This window comes from Hemicordylus capensis, chromosome 2 (genome assembly GCF_027244095.1).
Source record: "Hemicordylus capensis ecotype Gifberg chromosome 2, rHemCap1.1.pri, whole genome shotgun sequence".
Classification (NCBI taxonomy): domain Eukaryota; kingdom Metazoa; phylum Chordata; class Lepidosauria; order Squamata; family Cordylidae; genus Hemicordylus; species Hemicordylus capensis.
In genome coordinates, this window is record NC_069658.1 from 26,898,388 (window position 1) to 26,913,253 (window position 14,866).

Here is a 14,866-nt window from a genome sequence, read left to right on the forward strand (position 1 = left end):
GGCGGGGAATCGCCTCTGCCATTCACCTGGCCTCTGGCGGGGGCTCGCCTCCGTGGGAGCCAGGTGAGTGGCGGAGGTGATTCCCCACCGCGGGGGCTGCTGGGAGACATGGAGCACTGGCTCCATTTACACTTAAAGAAGCCACCCCCCCCCAAGGCACGTTCACAACCCGCGCCTGGAAGGTTGGCTTTGGTGATCCCTGTTGCTTTTTCCCATGTGGGTGCCTCCCATTGGATGGGCAGGCAATCTCTGCAGGCACCCATCATCTGGCTGGCTGGCTGACTGACTCTGATGGTGCACACACATGACGCAGGCCATTGGTGCCCCTCTTTGCTGGGCACTTCCTAGGCAGATGCCTAGTTCACCTAGCCGGGAGGTGGGGGGACTGGCCCCGGCTGCTGTATAAACAACATTGACAGATCTACACAACAGGGCAGCCCTGTTCCATTGGGAAGTTGTGCAAACACAGTTGTATAACAGGCTGTACATTATTTCCAGTGGGAGTCCCATTGCACCGCTGAGTTTGCACAACTTTCCAACAGAGCACAATTGCCCTGTTGCACACTTCCGCAATCGTCGTTAACGCAGATGCAACAGCACAGCATCTGCCCACATTGCATTATGCAGTATGTGAGCCACTGAGTTTAATTTTACTAACAATGTATTAAACACACATTTCCATAATCTAACATTCAGAAGAATACAACAAAACAACAGCAATACTAAGATAAGAATTAATAAGCCTAGGAAAGGTGCCACTATGCATTTTTTAGACTCTGAGATGCCATAGGATCCTGTCATTTTACAACAGGCAAACACAGCTATTGTTCTGGACCCCCCAGCCCTCATAGTTAGGGCCCTACATCATATTCTAAAATGCAGCCCTAGACTGCAGATATCCATGAAGATGACTGTGCAATTGAATTTGCAGAGGCTGCAAGATGAAATAACAGAATTAACAAGAAACTGGCAGTTGGGGGAAAGCCAGGATAGAAAACCAAGGACAAGGCAGTTTCTTTTAAAGTCACAGCAAGATTTGTCAATAAAGAATTTCCTTTCCATGTAGAAGGTCAAACATCAAGATAGGAAGGTAATTTGGACTGCAGTGAAGATGCATTGACCCATAGGGGTAAGGGTCGTTCTGATAGAGTGTGCTGACAGAGCCGTTTCAAATCTGCTGTTTCTAATGTAATACAGTCTTCTCAAGTGACTCAAAATTCAGAGGTGCAGTGTGGAGAGTTGCTTATTTGAAACTTCTCACATGGCAGTGGTCCACAGACCTCTCTCCCCACATGAGGGACCTTTTAGCACAGTCCTAAAAAAAAAAAAGGCAGTTTCTCCAGAAAGTTACAACTACAGACATAAGTCTGAATAAAAAGATTGCTTTATAGAATACCAATATATTCAATAGGCTTGCCTACAATAATGATGAAGGGATTTCCATGTGACTCATACACTCTGGTGGATGCATGTTCTAGTTCAATGTTTTACCTCTGCTACAACTACTAACAATATAACACAGTACAATACAATACAATACAATACAATACACCTATCTATTTCTCAAATGTATAGACTGCCCCAAACTTCTGTCTCTGTACAGTTTACTACATAAAATGAATCAAAACGAAAACTTTAAAACAATGTAAAACCACTGTAAAATCGAAAAGCTTAGGTGAAAAATGAGTCTTTAAGAAACTTTTAAAAAGTTGTCAGAGATGGGGGGGCTCTTATTTTAGTAGGGAGCACATTCCAGAGTCTCGGGGCGGCAACAGAGAAGGTCTATCCCTATGTAGCTACCAGATAAGCTGGTGGCAACTGCAGACGAACTCTCTGGATGATCTCAATGGACGGTGAGGCTCATGGCGAAGAAGACACAATCTTAAATACCCAGAGCCTAAGTTGTTTATCTATCTATCTATCTATCTATCTATCTATCTATCTATCTATCTATCTATCTGATTTCTATATCACCCTTCCAAAAATGGCTCAGAGCAGTTTACACAGAGAAATAATAAATAAATAAGATGGATCCCTGTCCCCAAAGGGCTCACAATTTAAAAAGAAACAGAATATAGACACCAGCAACAGTCACTGGAGGTACTGTGCTGGGAGTGGTTTAGAGCTTTATAGGTTATAACCAGCACCTTGTATGTATGTATGTATGTATGTATGTATGTATGTATGTATGTATCTATCTATCTATCTATCTATCTATCTATCTATCTATCTATCTATCTATCTATCTATCTATCTTTCTATCTAATTTGTACACCGCCCCAAACTTTTGTCTCTCGGTGGCTTACAATAGCGTAAAAACAGTTAAAAACATGTACAAAAAACTTAAAACAATTTCACGATTTAAAAATAAACCAGAGATTAAAACCCAAAAAATTTAGGAAGCTGAGAAAGCTTGGGCAAAAAGATGGGTTTTCAGGTGGTTTTTGAAAATTTCCAGAGATGGGGAGGATTGTATCTCAGCAGGGAGTGCATTCCACAATCTTGGGGCAGCGACTGAGAAAGCCCGTCTCTGTGTAGCCACCAAATGAGTTGGCGGTAGCTGGAGACGGACCTCCTCAGGTGACCTCAATGGGCGGTGGGGCTCATACTGAAGAAGACGCTCTCTTAGATACCTAGGGCCTAAAGCCATTTAGGGCTTTTAAAGTTATAACTAGCACCTTGTATTTTGTCCGGAAGCCTATTGGCAGCCAGTGTAGCTCCATCAGTAAAGGAGTAACATGGTCTCTCCGAGATGACCCAGAGACCAATCTGGCTGCCGCATTCTGAACCAACTGAAGCTTCCGGACTACATACAAAGGCAGCCCCACGTAGAGCGCATTACAGAAGTCAAGTCTGGAGGTTACCAACAGATGTACCACTGTTTTGAGATCATTGATCTCGAGAAACGGGCGCAGCTGGTGTATCAGTTGGAGCTGATAGAGAGCACCCCTGGCCACCGCCTCAACCTGAGAAACCAGGGAGAGGTGTGAATCCAGAAGTACTCCTAGACTGCGAACCTGTTCCTTTTGGGGAAGTATGACCTCATCTAGAACAGGTACATCAAAATCATCTCTGGAGTTCAGACCCCACACAATAAGTACCCCCCTCTTATCTGGATTCAGCTTCAGTTTATTCTCCCTCATTTTGCCTCGGAACTTATTGGCAGCCAGTGTAGCTCTTTCAATACAGGAGTAATATGGTCTCTCCGAGATGACCCAGGGACTAACCTGGCTGCTGCATTCTGTACCAACTGAAGTTTCCAGACTATGTACAAAGGTAGCCCTACATAAAGTGCATTGCAATAGTCAAATCTGGAAGTTACTAGCATATGTACCACTGTTCTGAGGTTGTTTATCTAAAGAAACAAGCACAGCTGGCATATCAGCCAAAGCTGAAAGAAAGCACCACTGGCCACCGCCTCAACCTGGGAGAGGTCTGGATCCAGAATTACCCCCAGACTGTATACCTGTTCCTTCTGGAGAAGTGTGACCCTATGCAGAACTGGCAGATCAAAGTCATCTCCCAAGTTCTGAACCTGCACAATAGGTACCTCTGTCTTATCTGGATTCATTATCAGTTTGTTATCCCTCATCAGGGGCATAGCAAGGTTGGAGTGGGCCTGGAGATGAGATTTTAAAATGCACCCCTCACTGCTGATTAACAAAGGAGACTTTCAACCATGCAATGCAATCCTATGTATGTTTTCTCATAAACCCTGACAAATTCAGTACAGTTTGCTTCCAGGTAAGTGATAGGAGAGCTGGTCTGAGAGATAGGAGAGCTGGTCTTGTGGTAGCAAGCATGACTTGTCCCCACAGCTAAGCAGGGTCTGCCCTGGTTGCATATGAATGGGAGACTTGATGTGTGAGCACTGCAAGATATTCCCCTCAGGGGATGAAGCCGCTCTGGGAAGAGCAGAAAGGTCCAAGTTCCCTCCCTGGCTTCTCCAAGATAGGGCTGAGAGAGAGTCCTGCCTGCAACCCTGGAGAAGCCACTGCCAGTCTGTGAAGACAATACTGAGCTAGATAGACCAATGGTCTGACTCAGTCTATGGCAGTTTCCTATGTTTCCTATGTAAGTGTGTAGAGAATTGCAGCCTCAGCTGGAAGTACATTTCACTGAAACCTAAAGGACTTTGTAATATTTTGTTACAAAACAAGCCACTTATAGGACTGTTTTAATGGGTTTTTTTAAATTAAAAAAATATTAAAAACTATTTGTCAAATCCACTTCAATTTAAATATACATATTCCTCACACATCTCTCTGCTCAAAACCAAAGCCCTATGCCCAGTCATTCCAGGTGATCTAAAGGCTGGGGCTGAAATGGGGTTGGTTTTTTTATGAAGGCAAAGGGCAGGTTTTTCCATATCAGGGTGGAACTACTTTTTTAAAAATATTTTTTTTAAATTAAAAAATATTTTAAACCAGCAAATCCCTCAATCTCTGAATTAAATATTCAGAGTCATTTCAATCTGCCCTACATCCCTCCCACCTTATATTAAAGCTCTATGTCAAGCAATGCCTAAATATCCAAGGGGGGGATAACCACGAAAAGGAAATCGCATCCTACCTCCATTACTAAGCCTGAGGAGTCAAAAGCTGGTCAGAGCTGCAGTGGGCAAGGGCAGCCAGCGCTGGCCACCCTGCCTCCCTCCCTCCTTCCTTCCTTCCTTCCTGCCTGCCTGCCTGCTGGCACTTGTGTTCAGGCTTCAGGGAGGCCTGCATGGAGGCCTCTCTGGAAGCCCCGCCCACACACCAAACAGCTGAGAGGCGGAGACTGAAGGGGCTGCAGCAGCTTGCAGGCTGCTTCACTTCCCTGGCCAGAGCAGGAGGGCTAGCAGGAGAGGGGGCCAGCAGGCAAGGCAAGGGGGACTGGCTAAGGGGCCCTGGGGGGGGGGCCCTCCAGGCCCTATGGGCCTAAAGACATTTGTCTCCCCTCGCCCAATAGAACTTATGCCCCGTCTCTCATCGAGCTCATCACCCTCATCCAGCCCATCAGGCAAGCATTTAGGGAGGTTATGCCTGCTAGACAGAGATGGGAAAGGGAAGTGGTGGGAGTGGCTGATCCAGTCTGCTTTTAATGACACAGAAAGAAGCCAGGCAGGCACTTCGGTGGAATGCTAATACAAGGGCTGGAACCCCACCTCCATGACCTGGTGTCCAGGGGAGACGGAGGTCAGTGGGGCCGGCCTATGCAGATCATGGGAGGCTGATTGGAATCAGGAAGTAGAACTGGGGGAGAAAGATCAACTCTTGTACTGTTGGGAAAGTTTGAAGAGAAGGAGACCTGCTAGTTAGAGTCTGCCAAGATCCTTTTGACTAAATAAGAGAAGCGGAAGGAGATGGAGTGTGCGATCAATGGGAGGGACAAGAGTTGAATCTCCCTTGCCAGTACAACTGTTTGGAAGCAACTCTGCTTTGGGTCTTTTGCCCTAGGCTCGTGCTTTGCCTCGCAGGAGAGCACACTCATGAGTGAGCTTTCCTCATGTGAGTAATAGATCCTGACTCAAAACCATTGCCATACAGCTCAATGCTGCTCAGGATCAGGGTTCTTGAGGTTCTTGGGAATCCCTCAGTCTTGGTCCTGATTCTGTGGGATCAGTAGCCCTGGTGTCCTCTGGGGCTGTCTTTTAATCAGGAGATTTGTTGACCAAACTTCCCCGACTTTGGTGATGACAAAGACAGATACAAAAGGAACCTTAGGAGGAACCCCCTAGCCTGGCCAGACAGTAGCACATGTACTCACACTGCCACTCTAGAAAGCGGGGAGGTCATGAAGAGAAGGGGAAAGGCCAGCGTGGAGGAAGTGGGGAAGACCCCTATACCACCTGCTCTCAATGTGAAGGAAGGGAAGCCTGGATCCTTGGTGGTAAGTGTGGTGAGATGATGGGGAAGCAGAGGTTCACAACCTCCAGGGTGGGTGGGTTGGTTTGGAGGGGTTTCTGCTAGCTATCTTATAGGGTGAGAGATGCTTTGTGCAGTGAGGGCTATGTGCTGAAATGGGACTCTCTGGTTTAATTGTTACTTGGGGTAGCTTCTGGCAGGGAACAATGGGGTTCAAATGTTGTTATCCTGAGAAGGATGTAGGATGTTGACCCTGGAAATTAGTATTTTCTGAGGGACCTGACTGAGCTGACATCCACATAGAGGTCAGTAGGTCAGTGATGTGAATAGATGAAAGGTATCAGCTCACCCCAGCTCACCCCACATATGGCTTGCCACAAGTAGCTAACCTGTACCATTGCAAAAGCGGTCCTTAATAGGGTGGTGTTGCTATAAGCATGGGTGTGTCTGTCCTTTAGGTCCACTGTGAAGCAATCACAGAGCCCCTTTGCTGCAAGCCTAGATCAGCTTAGATTCTCTCTGCCTGCCTCTGTAACCCTATTATGTGAAAGTTCCTTTAGCAGTAGGTCTTTTCAAGAGGCAGCACAGACAGTTCCTGTCTTAGAGACTTGACTTGTCAAAGGTAAGTGCTATCATTACAATCATTACTTCAACAGTAAGAGGAGCAGATGATATTGTCAACCAGGTCTTTTTTTTCAGAGTAAGGCTGCAAGAAAATGTTCAAGATACAAACATAATGCTCAAGATACATACAATAACCATGAAGAATAACTGAATTAATTAAAACAGTGTTTAGCAGAATGGTTTTTACAGCTGTGTTTTCTTACAGGATTTCAAATATGAAATATTGATGGTTGTGCTTTGAGAACATCCATATTTCTTACCCCCCTCCCCACCCCCACCTCTATTCAGACAATGAGATCACTCACACAATCACTTCTTCCCGGGTTTCCCTCCTACCTTGCTTCCACACAACCAAAAATTGGGAACACACACAGCTGCCATACCGGGGTAGAACACAGTTATGGGGGGCTCTTCACATGATTCGTTTGAAGAGCCTCTAGGGGGTTTGCAGAGAGAGCGAGCTTAGCCCTCTCTCCCCGCAGATGAGCAGCAGTCTGCTCTGTGTGGCCGCCCACACAACTGCCGGCTTCATCATGGAGCCAGCCGGAGCTGGGGAGATCGGGGGCCGCGTGGCCCCTGGAAGCTCCAGCATGTCCTGTGAGAGCATGCAGGGCATGCTGGAGAGACCCCCGAGCCGGGAGGCTGCTTTTCAGCTTCCGGTCGGGGCTCTACTAGTGAGTAGCCATGGCGCGGAGCCGCGCTGCAGCTACTCACGATTTTGCACTTGCTCCGCAAACCTGGTTTAAGGGGAGGGTTACTTTGGTGGGTTAACTGCCTGGAGGCCACCAGGCTCACCTGCGAGCCTGGTGGTTCTCATGGTCAGGAGAAATCCGGCTAGGGTCCCCTAGCCCGATTTCTCCTGATCGTGGGAATAGCCTCTTTGATCGTGTGAATGACCTCATTATGTTATACGCATGTACAGATGTTTGAACACTCCTACATGTTTTTGTCTAAATGACTGTATCTGCATTCATTTAAAAAGTGAACATGAGTTCAAGTCCCTCAAATGCATGAAAAAGATAGGAAGTTTACTGCTGTACCTGTGTCCAACTTAGTGAGGCACTTTACACGATTACTCTGAAACGCCTTGATGAGGTCTGCGGGGAGAGCAGGCTTAGCCCTGGGTGGCCGGATCGGCCACCCATACAACTACCAGCTCCATCATGGAGCTGGGGGTGCTGGCTGTGGGGATTGGGGGCCTCCTGGCCCCTGGAAGTCCCAGGGTGCCCTGTGCAAGTGCACGGGGCATTGGGGGGACCCCCAAGCCTGGGAGGCTGCTTGCAGCCTCCCGGTTGGGGGTCTACTCATGCGTCGCCACACGACACAGCGGCACACGAGCAATAAAATGAGGTTAATTGAGTGCTCGCTCCATTAACCTCATTTAAGGGGAGGGGGAAGGAACCCGTGAGCCCGCAAGCCTGCGAGCCCAGTGTTTTGCATTTTGCTTCAGAGAAAAAAGAAAGTGATATTGTCCTTTGCTTCAAGTGTCTTATTTCCCAGTACCTCAAATCAAGCAACAAATGACAGGGATGAGGTTGAAACTGGATACCTTAACATTTCATTTAAATTATTTAGGACATGGAGACCATAGAGTAGATAAGTGGTTACTTAAGACTCTCTGTACTGGCTTGAGATTGGGAATCTGTATTACCACTGACAACAGCAAGCAGGCCCTTGAAACTGCAACGATGAAAATATTCACAGGTATAGTTCAAAGACTGGCTGAGAGCACAGTCTAAGTTTGTCCAGAAACAGCAACCATCAGAGATGTGCATGAAGCTGTTCGGAGGCCCTTTTATGGGCCTGTGAATAGGTTCGAACGACTGGCGGTTCGGCCGATTCAAAGGCAGGGGGTATACCTTTAAGGGTGGGGGAGGGTGCTCTCAACCCTCCTGCCATGTTTCCCCCACTGGTGCTACACTTCAAAAGGGTCCGGTGGGGCAGCAGTGCACCAACCTGTCACCCCACTGCCTCATCAGGCCGAAAGTGACAAGAAGTACCTGATGCGCACAGACGTTCAGTACCTCCTGTCACTTCTGATCCGACGAGGCAACAGGGCGGCAGGGAGGTACACTGCTGCCCCGCCTAACCCTTTTGAAATGTAGCGCTGGTGGGGGAAACACGGCGGGAGGGGTAAGAGCATCCTCTCCCGCCCTTAAAGATATCCCCCCCACCTTCGAACCGCCCACATCTGTGCACATCCCTAGCAACCATTTATTACATACCACAGGGGTTCCCCACCAGTGGTACTCCAGATGTTGCTGATCTCCAACTCCTATCGTCCCCAGCTACAATTGATTGTGGCTGGAGATGATGTAGTTTAGCAACATCTGGAGTACGACTGGTTGGGAACCCCTGCCATACTGGAATCAGTATTAAGATACAGAAAGATTCGATTATGTTGTGAAATTAGCATATTTTTAAAATAACATAACTTTTTAAAAAGAGGGGAAATGGGAGACACAGTTTGACTTGTGTCAATACAATTGCTGTATATCTGACGAGGTTAAAAAAGAAACCACAGGACCTACTCTTAAAATACACTGGACAACATCCAAAGTAGCTAGCTGTGACTAAGTTCCAATGAAAAGAATGAGCTTAAGTTAGTCATAACTAACTTGTCTCACTGATGTCAATGCTGCTTATTCATGATGAACCAGTCTGAATATTTCCCACTGCTGTTCCCCATTTAATCTGGAATTTAATCTCAATTAAATTTGAACTTTGCAATTTAATCTTTGCAAGAGTGTGCCCTCAAACTTTTCTGAGAATCTTTCCTCACTGCAATCTATTCTCTCCCCTCTCCTCACTTCTACTGAAATCTGAAATACAGTAACATACCTATTTCAATGAGTATCTGCAATTTATTTTATTTTATTTTATTTTTGCTCTGGGGGAGGATAACAACCTAGTTAAGTAGTGGCTTTTCTTCTACTTTTTCAGATCCTCTTGTCTATTAGATTATAATCCTGTGGGCAGGACTGGTGTCATTGTTTAAATCAATGTACAGTGCCTAGAGTATTTTGGATCCTTTATAAATACAAATGTGAAGTTTTAAAACGAATTGCAATGTGTCAACCCTGTGTGTAATTTGTGTGTCTTATTTTAACAGTAAAAGGAATATTTGGAAAAGAGGTGTGCAACTCTTACTGCCTCCCACACCTTACCTCCCCTCAGCCGGTTGCTCCAAGCTCTTCTCCCCCTTTATGGTAGGGGTGTGCACAAACCAGTTGGTGCAGTTTGGTCTGAATTTGAACAGAATTTGGACTGAACAATGGGTGTGAGGACCGGTTCAGTTGAACTGATCGGCTGGGCCAGTCAGTTTGGCGAATCAGCCTGAACCGGTTCAAAGTGGTTTGCGATATAACACTTGAACTGACCTGGCTTGCGGTGGTCTGGTTTGCTGGTGAACCCATTCTGCACATCCTTACTTTTTGGTTCTCATACCAGAAGTGAACCAAGAAAGTGTCTGCAACAATGGACTGAGGAGCAGTAAGACATGGGAGCAGGGAGTGTTCAATGCTCATATCCCCTGCACTACCTTTACGGTTAAAAAATGACCACTCCACACCCCACTTAATATGGTCATGGGTTGGACATATGAAAAGAAACAAGCATTTATCACTATCAAGTCTCATCATTTGGCTCTGAGTGACTTGATCCATGCTATTAGATGTTGGCTGGGAAAAGAGAATATAGTGAATGAATAGCTATTTATTTATTTTATTTTTATTTATTTAACATATTTCTATACCACCCAAAATTTGCATCTCTGGGTGGTTTACAATTAAAATCATTTACACATTGAAATCAATCAAACAATTAAAATCATTTAAACATTAAAATCCAATTTTAAAATCCTAAAATATTATAACCAATGTACCATTTATTCTGTGATTGCCTGCAAGACCATAAAAATCACAGAATCTGGTGCTGGATGTTAAATCTAGCATTTTTCCCTTTTCTCTTTAAAACCAAGTATCTATCTACCTTCCTGGCTCTAAAAATAGTTCTGAATGGGTATGAGTGAAACTCTGTGAAATTCCAAAGCCATTTCAGAATGAAGCAGAATTTACAGAGATGAGGGCACAGTTTTCAAACCTTGACTAGCTCCTTGCACTTGCTCAGGCAGCAATGGAAAATCCAGTTATTGGATTTTCAAAATAATAGTTGAATAATATTTTTACTTCTTCCATTCAAATGCTGTTTTATTTTATTATTTATTTTATTTTGAAGCAGTGGCAGAACAATTATTCAAAATAAGCAAACAGTTTTGCTTGGTTGCCATTGTTCATATTGGTCACAGAAGAATTCAGCTTGTCTTGGAACAAAATGGCCACATTCACAAGTAACATGGAACTGTGGGTCCAGTGGACCCATGACTCTGTGCCCCTCTCCGCACTCTCCCGTATGCATTTGTTTGTTCAGGAGAGCAGAGAGACGTGGGAACTGGTTGTGTGGGCTTCCTTCTTAACTGAAGGAGAGCCTGCACAGCCAATAGGAGCTAGAGCGAGGGAGGAGCTTCCTCGCTTAACTCCATTTTTAATGCTGTGAAACTGTGAGCCAGCAGTGTTCTGGTGCAGGCAAACTAGAGGCAGAGCAGATGGAACTTAGAGATAACCAAAGGTGACAAAGTGCGGTTTGGGGAGGGAAACTGCGGGTTTGTTTTCTGGGTAACTTTAATTCCCTAGTTCATACGTTCATGTTTGGGGACTGGAGTGAAGGGACCTCCGGTTTCCCATTATGTATGAACAGGGCCAATGTTTATCAATGCATTTGGTTTCTACATGTAAGAAGTAGTTGTGGGAAGAATAAGCTCCCAGGACAATGAAATGAAAGCCACTGATTGATTCTTGGACACTGCAAGTCTGAAACATCAACTGAATCAATGGAAAGAGAAATAAATGATACACTACAGTTAAATTCCACTATTAAGTCTGCTGGTTTGCCAAAAGAAGAAAATTTATGAATAATATTATTGTGTTGATGTCCTCTCTAGATGTCTGTCTCTGCTCCAGTTCTGAGATAATAAAAACGAGGGGAGGATACTAAAAATGCGGGAGTTGGTTTTTGGCTGCATTCTTCATCCTTTTGTGGATGTTATGGGAATTAAATTTGTATTTATGAAGTCTCACTATAAATTCCAGCAGTTAAAGTTGCTGACTAGCTTGTTAACCTCCCAAAGCTGACTACTTGTTCATGCTTTTCAATTCCATTTTTTTTTAAAACCCCACACACATTTATATGTCCATCTTCCTTTATCTATGCAGAGTCTTTCTTTAGATTTTATATAAATATTATCCATGGACCTGTTTCTAATTATTTTCATTATTATCTTTCCTTCTCTTCTGACAGAAGTTGCAGTTTTCATCAAATTCAAATAGATGCAGTAAATGTATTATTCAACTGTGATTTTGAAAATCCAATAATTGGATATTCCGTTGCTGCATGATGATAACTATCTGAAGACATTTTCAGCAGATTGAAGTGCAGCACAGTTACCATTGCCACAAATTATAGGTGTTCAGAAAAAGGTATTTGTTGGGCAGGATTTTGCTTCAAACTGTTTATTTTATCAAATATATCTCCCATCCTTCCTCAGAGCAGCGTACAAGGGAGCTTAAAATTACTGTTATGAAAACCAAAGGATTTTCTTCAAGAAGCATACATGTTTTCAAATTGATATATCTTGGAACCTTCATTCTGGGCAAAGTGGAATGTTTGGCTGCCTGGACTCACTACTAGCAAAATGGCTTAAGACCAGGTTGCCAGAAGAAGTGCCTTCTTCTGCATTATTCCCACCATATATTAAGGTCATATGGTGAGGTCTGCTTCCAGTTGCTGCTCACTTGTCTGGAAGTGACTTGGGGCTGGGCCTTCTCTGTAGCTACTCCTGAGCTTTGGAATATGCTCCCCGAAGAAATACAAGGTCTAGGAGCCTTTAAGAAGGCCTTAAAAACACTTTTTTTAGCCAGACATTTGGTTGTTGTCCACTTAGGCTTCTCCCTACTGCATTCTGGATGGCATAGAATTGTTCCTCCAGCTGTCTTCTCTCCCTCACCTCTTCTTCTCTCTCCATTATATAGGATGGGGTGAGCAATGAACGAAGTTCTGCCTCACACCATTTCTGGGTTCTAACTTCTACCTCAGGCATATTGGTAGGCAAGTAATTTCCCCAAGCATCCTTAAATGTGGGGCTGATGGGATGTTTGGCTCTCGTCTCCCTTTCTTCCAGTCTTCGTCAGCAGGATCTTTGCCAGCTTGGTCACAGTCTCCAATAGGGATCTTGCTCATCTGTACCTGAAGATGGCAGGGATTGAATCAGGAACTTTCTGCATGCAAAATATGTGCTTATCAGTGAGCTATGGCCCACTCCTCAAATTATTGTAAGAGGGAGTATGAAAGCCCCTTTATACATGATCACAACACAATCCTCATTATATAATACTTTGGAACACAGCCATCTTTGCCTTCATGAAATATCCCACATTTCTCATGTAGTGAGGTACTCTAATCAGTTTAACTCTTGTGATTTATTGGTTAAATTATTTTTGTGTTAACAAAAAAACAACTTGGTTAACTACACTAAAGTTTTTTTTATTGGTTGGCAGCCTTTAATACACACGCGCGCGCGCGCGCACACACACACACACACACAGAGTTCAAATGAAAGATATTGCTTTGTATCGCCTTTCAAAGGAAAAGAATGATTTGCCTATTAAGTTTGAACAATGTTTTCCAGAAAGATTTAACATTTTATGATGATGCCAGCATGTAGAAAAGCACAAAGCTGCTCATATTGCAGAAGACTGGGAATCTAGGCTTTGAAATATAGCATATTTTTGACATAATTAATCTTGGATGACTGATTCCAGATGTTTCTGTAAGATTTTATAGAAAGGATTTCTCGTGTAATGATACTTTTGAAACAAGGTGAAGGGAGTAATAAAAACTACAAATATGTTCTTATCAACAGTTTAAAATTGACTTAAGGTTCTGCAGCGGAATTTTAGGGTCTGCCCTGGTTGCATATGAATGGGAGACTAGAAGTGTGAGCACTGAATTTTAGGAGAGGCTAAAAAGAGTATACCAAATGTGGAAAAGTTGATTGTGAAGGCTGTAGCCTTCATGGTTTGGTGGATATGGGTCTGGACTTGGCTCTTGGACAATTTCAAGCTCTCTTCCCGGGAGCTATGGGATTCCTTGGAAACTTATCAGAAGTTTCTCAACAGCAGGGGAGGGCTGTTCCTTTCAAAGCCTGCTTGTGAGTAGTGGTCGGTCACTGCAAGTGAGCAGCAGGATTCCATGGATTCGGAACCATGTCCAGATGGGATACAAGACTTCCCAGGCAATCTCTCTATCTCACAAAGCAGACGGAAATGAGCAACATATCCAGGGATCCAGAAATTTAGGCTTAGCTGACTAGCTAATCATTATTTGTGTCCGCCAGCAATCCCCTCTCTTCCCTCATATCCTTTCCCCAGCACAGAGGCAGAGGGCTTCAGAGAGAAGTGAGTCTTCTGACATCTGCACTGGGATATGGAGAGGATAAGAAACAGTGGGAGATCTCTCCTACTGCTTAGAAAGGATTCCTGCTGTTACTTACTTTCTTCAAAATGGCAGTGGAAATGATACCTTTGGGGAGGAGAACGGTGTGGTGCTGGGTGTCCTACTCACCAGAGGGCTGTAGTCCAAAATCCCATGTGAAAAAATCTGTGAGGTAAGGCACAAAAGGTTTAACCATCTAGAGTTGTTAAACTAGTTCTGGCATTTCCAAAAGTGCCAGTCATTTAGGGGGCACAGCCCCTGCCGCCATGCCTTCTTGGGGCCTTCCAAAATTCATTCTTGATGTATTACTTACATCATAAAGTACATGGATGAAACAAGCAGTACCTTTTGGGGAAAGATGTACATAATTCCAAACTGATTAATCTGACTGACTTGGTTGTGGCTTAACCCCTTTCAGACTGCTCTGAAAAAGGGTAACAGGCCATGAATTACATCATAAGGTATATGGCTGAAACTGATACCATTTGGTAGAGATGACCTTCCTGCATCTTAAAATGTACAATCTGATTGTTTTACATGGGCCAGTCCCAAATCAGACCATCTAATGTGCTCAGGGCCATAACCGCTTCCACATCACAAGATACATACTTGAAAAACTGTGCAACATGAGTGGCAGTGATATACACATTATTTTTGACAGGCCAATTACTCCAATAAAACATCCGGAGACAACCATCTGGATTATCATTCCTTAGTGCTCCAATGCAATCAGATGGCCATCTCATTTCTGCTCCAGCAACTGCATGCTGCTGGATCATGGCAGCTAATTTTGGCTCTTCAGTCTCATTCAGGGTCTTTTATTGGAGTAATTGTCCTGTCAAAAATAA